General features: G+C 36.9%; 1 protein-coding gene across 2 annotated transcripts in view; it reads right to left on the bottom strand.

Annotated features, from left to right (window-relative positions):
- Window positions 1-13,504, bottom strand: part of FAF1 (Fas associated factor 1) — a 485,365-nt gene that overhangs the window by 316,098 nt on the left and 155,763 nt on the right. The window lies entirely within an intron of this gene.

Below are 13,504 nucleotides of genomic sequence, written 5' to 3'. Positions count from 1 at the left end.
TCCCAAACCCCCTGTCATAAAGCTTTTTCCCTACGTTTTCTAAGAGTTTTATAGTCTTAGTTCTAATGCTGAAGTCTTAGTGAGAATTCTGGTTTTTTTTAATATCACAAACTACTGGCAAGACTACAAATTAGTATACTGTTGATGGTAATTTAAAATAAGATTTCTCTAAAGAGTAATTTGGTAGACTATATCTAAAACTTTTAAAGTGTGTATCACCTCTCATGCAGAAGTACACCTCTAGGCATCTTTACAAAGAAAAAATATCACTGAGGTTCAACAAAGTTCACTATAACATATAACAGTGAAAGATCAAGAATGAGGTGAGCTCAAAATAACCAGCAAAAGTAAAATGGTATAATAAATCATAGTACAGGTTTTAAAAATTATATGACTCAATGGTATTTTAAAATATAGAAAATGACCATGATGTAATATTGCAAGTTAAAAAAAAAAAAGCAGCTTTTAATGCATCAAACATAGTCTATCTCAATTTTGTAAAATATTTATTTATACAAAAGACATAGAATGAAACTGGGAATAAATGCAGCAAAATGTTAACTGTAGTTAAAAGTAGAATTACTGGCAATTTTTACTTTTTTCACACTTTTATTCAATTCATAAATGTTCTACAATCAACACTGGAACAGGAATATGGTTGGAAATGAATTATTTCAAAACAGAGCAAGGCAATTTCTATCCCAGGATTCAAGAAAGAAAGGGGAGACAAAGAAACTAATATCTATTGAAAGACTTTCTTCTAAGTGCCATATTTCAACCACGTATATTGAATAGTAATAGGAACTTGTTACTTTTTCAAACAAGAACATCTAGCAGTAGAGCAAAGAATTAAAAAGGAAACAGAAGAGAGGAAAGCTATTAACCAAGGGTATTAAAACAGCAAGATAAGAAATGGTAAAAGAAGGCATAAACTGTTTATGGTGAAAATGGAAAAGGTGATGCATGGACAGTAAGCTGAAAAAGACTCTTTAGCAGTGTTTCTTAAGATGTAGTTCTTCAATTTCATCAGAATAACCTACTATTTGTTTCTAAAAATGCATATTTGTGGGCTCTACCTTGTTACAGAATTAGAATCTAAATCTATGGGATGTAACCCAGGACTTATACATTTAATCAACCCCCATCCCCTTTCCAAGGTGAGTTTTATGCATATAAAATTAGTAACATTCTTATGGAATTTAATAACTAGTAGAACCTGAAGATGACAGGGATGAAGGAACAGAAGAAATGGTTGAGCTATCAAGAATGCTGGTACCAGCTCCATGTTGCTATAGACTCTTCATAATCCACAGCCTTGCCATACAACTGATGCTTTATACTTACTTTACCCTAACAATCACTTTTGCCTAAAGTCGGTTGCTTTCCATCATACTACCTAACCGCTTAATTTGTTCTTTAGGGAGTATACTTTATTAACCTCTGAAGCTGTTTACCTTAAAACTTAATAAGCATTTTAATGTCAATCCTATCCTTAAGGGACTAGAAGAGCACTTGAAGGCGTACAATGAAATCAGAACCAGGTATTTACAAGGTAAAGAAAGCAGTAGGGCTAGAAAGGTAGGATAAGACCAGATAATAAAGGGTATATGTTTCCATACAAACTATGAAATTACTTGTTCTAGTTCTGTAAAAAATACCATCGGTAGCTTGATAGGATTTGCACTGAATTTATATATTGCTTTGGGTAGTACACCCATTTTCACTATATTGATTCTTCCAATCTACGAACATGGTATATTTCTCCATTTATTTGTGTCATCCTTGACTTCTTTCAACAGTGTAGAGACTCCTTTAAAAACTGGAAATAGAACTGCCATATGACCCGGCAATCCCAGTGCTGAGCACACATACGAAGGAAACCAAAACTGAATGAGACACATGTACCCCAATGTTTATTGCAGCACTGTTTACAATAGCTATGACATGGAAGCAACCTAGATGTCCATCAGCAGACGAATAAGGAAGTTGTGGTACACATACACAATGGGCTATTACTCAGCTATTAAAAAAAAAAACACACACATTTGAGTCAATTCTAATGAGGTGGATGAAACTGGAGCCTATTATACAGAGTGAAGTAAATCAGAAAGAAAAGAGACATAGACGTAAAGAACAGACTATTGGACTATGTGGGAGAAGGCGAGGCTGAGATGATATGAGAGAATAGCACTGAAGCATGTATATTACCATATGTAAAACAGATGACCAGCGCAAGTTAGATGCATGAAGCATGGCACTCAAAGTCAGTGCTCTGGGACAATCCAAAGTGATGGGGTGGAGAGGGAGGTAGGAGAGGGGTTTAAGATGGGTAGGGTGGGGTGGTGGGCGGAGCACACATATGCGCCTGAGGCTGATTCATGCTGATGTGTGACAGGGGCCTCCAGAAGCCCCTGGAGTGAAGTGACTGTCCTCCAATTAAAATAAATAAATAATTTTTTTTTAAAGAAAGGGTATATGTATGCTAGGCTAATGCACTAGAACTTAACTGCAGTTAATCTCTTAACTCCGGATCTGATTTTTTTCACTAGTTTTACCTTTTCAGAAAGTTATATAAATGAAATTATAAAGATTTCCTCCTGTATCTGGCTCCTTTTACAGAGCACAATATTTGAGATTCAACCATGCTGTAACCAGCATCAGCAGTTTATTCCTTTCTTTGCTAAACAGTATTCCATTACATTGTTGTAGCACAAGCTGTTTACTTATCAGTTGATGGACAACTGAGGTATTTCCTGTTTGGGGTTATTATGACTAAAGCTTCACTGAACATTCATGTATAAGTCTTTGTAGGGAAATGTTTTCATTTCTCTTGAGTAAATATCTAGAAATATAATCACTAGGTCATACGGGTAAGTATGTTCTAATTGATAAGATTCTATTGTATCATACCAAACTACAAAACGTTTTTTCAAAACTGTATCATTTTGCATTCCCACAGCAATACATGAAAATTCTAGTTGCTCTGCCTCCATGTCACCCTTTGGCATTCAGTCTTTCTAATTTTAACCATTCTAATAGTTGTCTGGTTGTTTCTCATGATTTTAGTTTTCATTTTCCTAATAACTAATAGTACTGAATTATTTTCATGAGATTATGTTCTACCTCTCCAACAAAAAATATTTTTTAAGATTATTTTTTACCTATGTATTCTTTGATAAAGTGTTTGATAGACTCGTTTGCCCATGTTTTATGGGCTGTTTATCTTCCTCAGATTGAATTTTGAGAGGGCTTCCCTTGTGGCTCAGCTTGTAAAGAATCTGCCTGCAATGTGGGAGACCTGGGTTCGATCCCTGGACTGGGAAGATCTCCTGGAGAAGGGAAAGGCTACCCACTCCGGTATTCTGGCCTGGAGAATTCCATGGACTGAGTCCATGGGGTCGCAAAGAGTCGGACTCAACTGAGTGACTCACTTTCATTTTAGATATTCCGGATATAAAACCTTTATAAGGCATGTGTTTTGCAAATATTTTCTTCCAATATTCTTCAGCTTGCCTTTTCATTTCTTTAAAGAATATCTTTCAAAGGTCAGAGTGTGTAATTTTGATAAAGTTTAATATTTCAAATTTTCCTTTAGATTTGTGTTTTTTCTGTCCTAGGGAGCAAGGGGAACTTGGCCTAGCCCAGAGTCACAATGATCTTCTTTCAGAAATTTTACAGTTTTAGCTCTTACATTTAGGTCTGTGCACTATTTTGGGTTAATTTTTCTATGTGGTATAAGGGTAACATGGAGGTGATGCTGATGTGGCTGCCTTTTTTTTTTTTTTTTTAATTTCAATGTCCAAATAGTACCAACTCCACTTGTTGAAAAAATTATTATCACTAAAATGAATTAACTTACAAAGTTGTAAAAATCTGACTGACCAAGTATATGTAGGTCTATTTCTTGACTTTATTCTGTACCAATGACCTATCTATCTTTGTTGCCAATATCATACTGACATGGTTACTATTTTTAAATGAGTCTTAAAAGTTAGGTGGTATAAAGCTAAAAATGTTTGATTTTTTTCAAAATTCTTTTGACTATTCTATACCATTTGCATTTCAATATAAATACTAGAAAAAAACTTGTCAGTATCTATTTTTTGTAGCTGGAATTTTTACTGGAATTGCACTGATTCTATAGATTAATATGAGAAAAAGGAAGCTTTATTAATATTGAGTCTTCCAGTTCATGAATATAATATATCTCTCCTCCGTTTGTTTAGGTTTTTAACTCATCAGGAATGTTTTATAGTTTTTCATTAGAGGCCTTACATATATTTTGTTATAGTTACCCTAGAAGGTGAAAGTGTTAGTCCCTCAGCCATGTCCAACTCTTCTGAGCCCCCATGGACTGGCCTGCCAGGCTTCTTTGTCCATGCAATTCTTCAGGCAAGAATACTGGAGTGAATAGCCATTCCCTTCTCCAGGGGATCTTCCTGACTCAGGGATCAAACCCCCATCTTCTGCACTGAGGCAGATTCTTTACCATCTAAGCCACTAGGAAAGTCCTAAGTCTTTTTAAAAATATTTTTATAATATAAAATATAAGTTTTTAATAACAGTTTAGTTTCCAATTGTTTGTTGCTAGCATGAAGAAATGGAGAAGGAAATGGCAACCCACTCCAGTATTCCTACCTGGAGAAACCCAGGGATGGGAGAGTCTGGTGGGCTGCCATCTATGGGGTCGCACAGAGTTGGATGTGACTGAAGCAACTTAGCAGCAGCAGCACAAAGAAATACAATCAATCTTTAATATATTTACTTTGTATCTTGTTGACCATAGGAATTTCAATTATTAGCTCTAGTATGTATTTTGTAGATTATCTGGGGCTTTCAACATAGATTATTATGTCATTTTTGGATAAAGATATTTCAATCAATATTTTATTTCTTCTTCTTTCTTGCCTTCTAACCTAGGACTTCCAGTAGAATGTTAAACAGAAATAGTAGGAGGGATCTTCCCTGCCTTGTTCTTATTCTTAGGTTGAAAGCATTCGATCATTTATCATTAAGTATTATACTAAGTATAAGATTTTTATACATGCCCTTTATGAGGTTGAGGAATCTACCTTTAATTCCTAATTTTGAAGAGTTTCTTTCAAATGGATATTGAATTTTGTTAAATGCTTTTTCCATATCTGTTAAGATGACTGTATGGGATTTTTTAAAGTCTGTTGATAAGGTACATGATTTCCTAAAGCAAATCAATCCTAAATATTCACTGTAAGGACTGATGCTGAACCTGAAGCTCCAATACTTTGGCCACCTGATGTGAAGAGCTGACTCACTGGAAAAGACTCTGACGCTAGGAAAGACTCAGAGCAGGAAGAAAAGGAGGGGCAACAAAGGATGAGATGGTTGGACAGCGTCACCAACTCAATGCACATGAGTTTGAACAAACTCTGGGAGATAGTGAGGCACAGAGATGCCTTATGTGCTGCAGTTCATGGGGTCTCGAAGAGTAAGACACAACTCAGTGACTGAACAACAACAAGGTACATTATATTTTTTTCAGTCACAGCAGTGACATGATTCTAATTCTACTCGTGATATGTAACTTTTCATAGGTTCCAATTTATTTTTAATGAATTGGTTATGTCTATATATATCCCTTACTAAGTTCTATGAAGATAAATGTTATGCCTGTTTTCTTCTCCATCTTATACCTAGGATCGAATACAATACCTAGATCACAGTAGAAAACGCATACTGAGTGAATAAACAACGTGTAAACAAATGCAAGAACAGCAATTGCTATTAAGAAACAGCTAGAGCGGAGAAAGACCAAAAGTGGAGACAATAATGGGACTATCTCAATGAGGGTTGATATTTCCACAACAGAGTAGTTAAGGGGTAAAGGATCTAATCTGATTAGGAAAACAAAAAACAAACAAAAATTTCAAAGTTTCTACATGCCCAAGATATCTGGAGAAATTTAGGCTGATATCAGTAGTCTACATCAATCAGGGTGTGAGTTATTGTCATCACCAAACTAGGAAATGAAGGCCAGGAAATCTGCTCTATTTCTCCTTGGTTACCACATACACTTGAATTAACCTAAAATTTTAAGTTTCCTTGATCCTCTCCAAACTAGAATTTCTTTTCCAAGCATATAAAGGAATTTCCAAACCAAATCTGTTTGTGTTCAGCTTGAAAAGTGAAAGTGTGAGTTGCTCAGTCGTGTCTGACTCTTTGTGATCCCATGGACTATACAGTCCCTGTAATTCTCCAGGCCAGAATACTAGAGTGTGGGTAGCCTTTCCCTTCTCCAAGGGATCTTCCCAACCCAGGGATCGAACCCAGGTCTCCTGTATTGCAGGCAGATTCTTTACCAGATGAGCCACAAGGGAAGCCCAAGAATACTGGAGTGGGTAGCCTATCCCCTCTCCAGCAGATCTTCCCAACCCAGGAATCAAACCAGGGTCTCCTGCATTGCAGGTGGATTCTTAACCAACTGAGCTATCATCAATTTAATATCCTATAGTAGCATAATTGCCTAAAATGAGACAGAAGGTCAGAAGAGGTATGCAAAACAAAGGATAAGCTCAAAAGTACAACAATCCTAAAATACCAAGATACACTAAGATGTTTGTTTTTATTGAAGTATAGTTGATTTACAATGTTGTGTTACTTCCTGGTATACAGCAAAGTGACTCAATTTATACATATACAAATACTCCTTTTCATACTCTTCTCCATTATGGTTTACTGCAGGATATTGAATATAGTTCTCTGTGCTATATAGTAGGATGTTACTGTTTATCTATTTTATATATAGTTATTTGTATCCTCTAATCCTAAACTCTTAAATTATCCCTCCCCTACCTCCTTTCCCCTCTGGTAACCATGTTTGTTTTCTACGTCTGCAAGTATGTTTCTGCTTTGTGAATAAGTTCATTTGTGTCATATTTTAGATTCCAAATATAAGCAAACTATCACTTGATAACTGTCTCTAACTTATTTCACTTAGTATGGTCATCTCTAGGTCCATCCATATTGATGCCAATGGCAACGTTTCATTCTTTTTATGACCGAGTAGTATTTCATTGGGTATACCACATCTTCTTTATCCATCCAAGATACATTATGTTTACAAGAGATTGTTTGGCTGATAGAAGAGGTAATAATTAAAAACACCTTACATTAAGGGCATATTCCTATTGCTTTTTCTTCTCCAGACTTTAGCCCACTAAGATGGTAAACAAGTTGGCCTTTGGAAAGCCAGGAGAATGGTCTGAGCAAATGAGAAATTCAAGCTGCATATGAATTGGAGCTATAGGAAAGGAAATTCTCAAAAAAAAAAAAAAAAAACCCACAAACTAAAAGAAAAGGAAAATGGACAGGAGAAGATACCATTAAAGTTTAAGTATCAGATCAGGGTATCTGATCTGATAAGTATCATCCCATTATCTGATAAATGTGCTCAACAAATATTTAACTAACACCTACTATTGCCAAGCACCAAGGCACAATAAAGATAGGAAATTATGGCCATCTTCAAGGAATTCACAATCTAACATAAAGATAACTTGTTAAGAAACCATAAAACAACTGCTATACATCAATATATAATGGACAGAAAGAGAGCACAGGGCAAGAACTAATCACCATCTCACTGTGAGACTCTAAAACACCTGAAAAGGAGGTTCCAAAAGATACATCCTAAAATGAACCATGGATCTAAAGTGTGAAACTATCTGGAAGTGATGCCTCACAAAGAATGTGCTATTTCCAGTTTTATTGAAATATAATTGTTATATAACATTATAGTGGTTCCAAAGTACCCAACATAATGATTTGCTATATGTACTGCAAAATCATTACCACCATAAGTCTAGTTGGCAATCACCTCCTTAAAATTTTTTCCATGCCATGAGAACTTTTTTAAGATCTACTGTCTTAGCAAATTTTAAAATACCTAATACAGTGTCACTAACTATAGTCACAATATTATCCATTATATCCCCATAAAGCACACATTTTAATTTCAACACAATTCTGTGCTCAATTCTGGCTGAATGAACTGAAGATGTTTAGCCTGAAGAAATGGGGGAAAATAGAACTGTCTTTTAATATCTGGAAAACTATCAAGAGAGAAAATATATCACTTTGTGTATTCTTTCTCTGAAAACAGAATGAGATCAAAGTAGAACGAGGTCAAGTGAAGTGAAGTGAAGTCACTCAGTCATATCTGACTCTTTGCGACCCCATGGACTGTAGCCTACCAGGCTCCTCAGTCCATGGGATTTTCTAGGTAAGAGTTCTGGAGTGTGTTACCATTTCCTTCTCCACGGGATCTTCCGGACCCAGGGATTGAACCTGGGTCTCCCACATTGTAGGCAGACGCTTTACTGTCTGAGCTACCAGGGAAGCCCTGGCAGAATGAGGTCAAAGTGGTCACTTAAAATAAAAAAAAATTAATACATTTAGCTGATATCTCTGTTTTGCATGTGGTTGACAAAGTGTTTTTATTTAAAAATTTTTAGTCAGAACTGCTGAACAATGGAATTACTTCCTTAAAATTAATAAGCATCCCATTGCTAAAAGAATTTAGGTACACACTAGATAAACCTAAAACAAAAATGTGGAAAAGACTACTTATTTAGTGATCAGCTAGACAAGCTTTTACAGATCTTCCAAAACCATTAGTCTCCATGAGCCAGTAAGTCACTTACTCTCTTATGTCAGTTCTCACATCTATAATGTGGGGATCCAGGTTCTGCCTATCTCAAGGTAACATGAAAATAAGTAAGCCAATGAGTATAAAAGGGCAGGGGCAGAAGTGAGGCAGGATCAGGAGAGGGAACTATAGCATGAATCTGTCACTGGTAGAAAAGGAGAGAACTTTTCAGCTAACTGAAGTCCACAACCCCACCTTTATGCTCAGGATTGCATATTCCTCCAGACACACCATTATTATTCCTGCTTCTGTGCTTTTCCTTGACTAGAATAAACTCCTATGTCCACATGACATATTTTAACTCATAGCCTGGTTATTTCATTTCCTGAAATATTTCATAGCCTGGTTCCTCTGTAATCTTTCCTAATCACCCTCATAACTCTATTTATTCCCTTCCCATATTTCCAAGTCATCAAATAAAACTGAATTGCTTCTTTTTCAACAATCTCATAGCACTCTGTATGTATTTTCATAACTGACACTGTTTTATTGGAAAGATCATGAATTCTAGATTTGTTTAAGACTAAATCTGTGGTTCAGGAATTCTCTGACCCTCAGTTTATTCCTCTTCAAAACAGTTTTAATAACTTCTGCCTTACAGTATTGTTGGAAGGGTTGTACAGCAATTAAGTATAGTCAATACAGTAGCTGGTGTACAGTAGGTAATGTATGTTTGTGTGCATGTGTGTAAATGAATGAATGAGTAGATAAATGTCCTTTTTTCTTTGTCTTCTTCCTCTCTCTATCCAAATAGATGATGGAGTTTTCTGGGATAAGGGATTCCTTATTTATACAAAGCCCAAGACCTTAGCATAATATTAAGCATAAAGTAATCAGCAAACACCTATAATAAAATGACCCATTCTAATTGCACAGAAGTCTTTTGAAATTTACTTCCTAATTTTCAGCAGTAATTGCTAAACATGAGACCCTGGGAAAGTACAACATTATTTATTATTGCTGTTACCTCATTTTATTGCACTCTGCAGGTTATTTCCTTTCTTACAAATTGAAGGTCTGTGGCAATCAGGAAATTTACTGGTGCCATTTTTCCATCAACATTTGCTCACTTCATTCCTATGTCATATTTTGATAAGACTCATCAAACTTCAGACTTCTTCATTACTCTTTTATTTGTTATGGTGATCTGTGATCAAATGACCTCTGATGTTACTAGAGAAATTGTTTGGGGGCACTATGAACAACGCCCATATAAGACTAGGAACTTGATAAATACTGTGTGTACTCTGACTGATCCACCATCAGGCCATTCCCCTTTCTCTCTGTTCCTTGGGTCTCCCTAATCCCTGAGTCACAACAGTATGGAAATTAGGACAATTATTAACCTTACAATGGCCTCCAACTGTTCAAGTGAAAGAAAGGGTCATATATCTCTCACTTTAGAATCAAATGCTGGAAATGATTAAACACAGTGAAGAAAGCATGTAGAAAGCCAAGACAGCCCCAAAGCTAGGTAGGCCTTTTTGAACAAACATTATCAAAGTTGTGAAAAGGAAAAGTTCTTAATGAAAATTAAAAGTGCTATTGCAGTCAATATACAAATGAAAGAAAGTGAAACACCCATATTTGTGACACAGAGGAAGATTCAGAGGTCTGCACCGATCAAACCACAACAATCCCTTAAGCCAAAGCCTAATTCAGAGAAAGGTCCGAACTCTCTTCAATTCTAAGAAGGTTGAGAGAGGTGACGAAAGTACAAAAGAAAAGTAGGAGGCTAGCAGAGGTTCCTTCAAGAAGTTTAAGGAAAGAAGCCATCTCCATAACAACAAAATGCAAGGTAAAGCTGCAAGTGCTGAGGTAGAAGCTAAGGCAAGTCAGTCAGAACATTAGTTAAGATAATGAAGAAGGATACACTAAACAACAGATTCTCATAGACAAAACAGCCTTATATTGGAAGAAGATTCCACCCAGGGCTTTCACAGCTAGAGAGAAGTCAGTGTTGTTGTTGTTCAGTCACTGAGTCATTTCCAACTCTTTGGGACCCCAGGGATTCCAGCACACAAGCTCCCCAGTGCTTCACTATCTCCTGGAGTTTGCTCAAATTCATGTCCACTGAATCAGTAATGCCATCCAACCATCTCAATCTTGGTCATCCCCTGCTCCTCCTGCCTTCAATCTTCCTCAGAATCAGGTGCTTTTCCTATGAGTCAGCTCTTCCCATCAGGTATCAAAAGTATTGGAGCTTCAGGTTCACCATCAGTCCTTCCAATGAATATTAAGGGTTGATTTCCTTTAGGATTAACAGGTTTGATCTCCTTGTAGTTCAACGGATTCTCAAGAGGCTTCTCAGTCAGTTCAGTAACTCAGTCCTGTCAGATATTTTGTGACACCATTGCAGCACTCCAGGCTTGCATGTCCACACCAACTCTGGGAGCTTGCTCAAACTCATGTCCATCAAGTCAGTGATGCCATCCAACCACCTCATCCTCTGTCGTCCCCTTCTCCACCTGCCTTCAATCTTTCCCAGCATCATGGTTTTTTCCAGTGAGTCAGTTCTTTCCATCAGGTGGCCAAAGTACTGGAGTTTCAGCATCAGCATCAGTCCTTCCAATGAATATTCAGGACTGATCTCCTTTAGGATGGACTGGTTCAATCTCCTTGCAGTCCAAGGGACTCTCAAGAGTCTTCTCCAACACCACCACACTTCCAAAGCATCAACTCTTCAGCACTCAGCTTTCTTTATAGTCCAACTCTCATATCCATACATGACTACAGGAAAAAACATAGCTTTGACTAGACTCACCTTTGTCAGCAAAGTGATGTCTACTTTTTAACATGCTGTCTAGATTGGTCATAACTTTTCTTCCAAGGACCAGGTGTCTTTTAACTTCATGGCTGAAGTTACCATCTGCAGTGATTTTGGAGCCAAAGAAAATAAATTCTATCACTGTTTCCATTGTTTCCCCATCTATCAGCCATGAAGTGACAGGACCAAACACCATGATCTTAAGTTTTCTGAACATTGAGTTTTAAGCCAACTTTTTCACTCTCCTCTTTTACTTTCATCAAGAGGCTCTATAGTTCTTCTTCACTTTCTACCATAAGAGTGGTATCATCTGTGTATCTGAGGTTATTGACATTTCTCTTTTGAGATGTTGATACTTCTATGCAAAGTATCACGCGAAATGCCAGGCAATCTTGGATTTCAGCTTGTGCTTCATCCAGCCTGGCATTTCACATGATATTCTGCATATTAGTTAAATAAGCAGGGTGACAATATATAGCCTTGATGTACTCCTTTCCCAATTTGGAACCAGTCTGTTGTTCCATGGCTGGTTCTAATGGTTGCTTCTTGACCTGTGTACAGATTTCTCAGGATGCAGGTCAGGTGGTCTGGTATTCTCATCTCTTGAAGAATTTTCCAGTTTGTTGTGATTCACACAGTCTAAGGCTTAGTGTAGTCAATAAAGCAGAAGTAGATGTTTTTCTGAACTCTCTTGCTTTTTCAATGATCCAACAGATTTTGGCAATTTGATCTCTGGTTCCTCTGCCTTTTCTAAATCCAACTGGAATATCTGAAAGTTTTCGATGCACACTGTTGAAGCCTGGCTTGGAGAATTTTGAGCATTACTTTGCTAACGAGTGAGATAAGTGTAATTTGTGCAGTAGTCTGGCATTATTTGGCATTGCCTTTCCTTGGAATTGGAAGGAAAACTGACCTTTTCCAGTCCTGTGGCCACTGCTAAGTTTTCCAAATTTGCTGACATATTGAGTGCAGTACTTTCACAGCATCATCTTTTAGAATTTGTAATAGTTCAACTGGAATTCCATCACCTCCACTAGCTGTATTTGTAGTGATGCTTCCTAAGGCCTACTTGACTTCACATTCCAGAATGATTGGCTCTAGGTGAGTGATCACGCCACTGTGGTTATCTGGGTCATTAAGATCTTTTTTCGTATAGTTCTTCTATGTATTCTTGCCGCCTCTTCTTAATATTCTCTGCTTCTGTTAGCTCCATACCATTTCTGTCCTTGATTGTACTGATCTTAGCATGAAATGCTCCCTAGGTATCTCTAATTTTTCTTGAAGAGATCTTTAGTCTTTCCCATTGTACTGTTTTTCTCTATTTCTTTGCATTGATCACTGAGGAAAGCTTTCTTATCTCTCTGTGCTAAGAGTCTTCTCCAGTACCACAATTTGAAAGCATCACTGTTTTGGCACTCAGCCTTCTTTATGGTCCAACTCTTACATCCTTACATGACTACTGGAAAAACCATAGCTTTGACTAGACAGACCTTTGTCAGCAAAGTGATACCTCTGATTTTTAATATGCTGTCTGGGTTTGTCATAGCTTTTCTTCCAAGGAGCAAGCGTTTTTTAATTTCATGGGTGCAGTCACTATCCACAGTGATTTTGGAGATGTCAATGCCTCACTACAAAGCTACAAAGGACAGGCTGACTCTCCTGTTGGGGGCTAATGCCACCAATAGTCATTTTATCATTCTGAAAATCCTAGTACCATTAAGAATCACAGTAAATCTGTGATAGAGCACTCTGTTTGTGCTCTATAAATGGAACAACAAAACCTGAATGGAAACAGATCTGATAACATTATTTGGTGAATATTTTAAGCCCACTGTTGAGTTCCTACTGTTCAGAAAAAAAAGATTCCTTCCAAATTATTTCTTTCCACTGACAATGCACCTGGTCTTAAAAGAGCTCTGATGGAGATGTATAAAGAGATTCATGTTGTTTTCATGCCTGCCAACAGAACATTTATTCTGCAGTCTATGGATGAAAGAAAGAGTCATTCGAAATTTCAATCTTACTTTTTGAGACATACATTTCATATGGCTATA

The sequence above is a fragment of the Capricornis sumatraensis genome, chromosome 2, assembly GCF_032405125.1.
Source record: "Capricornis sumatraensis isolate serow.1 chromosome 2, serow.2, whole genome shotgun sequence".
Taxonomy (NCBI): domain Eukaryota; kingdom Metazoa; phylum Chordata; class Mammalia; order Artiodactyla; family Bovidae; genus Capricornis; species Capricornis sumatraensis.
This window is presented reverse-complemented; position numbering and strand designations above follow the sequence as displayed.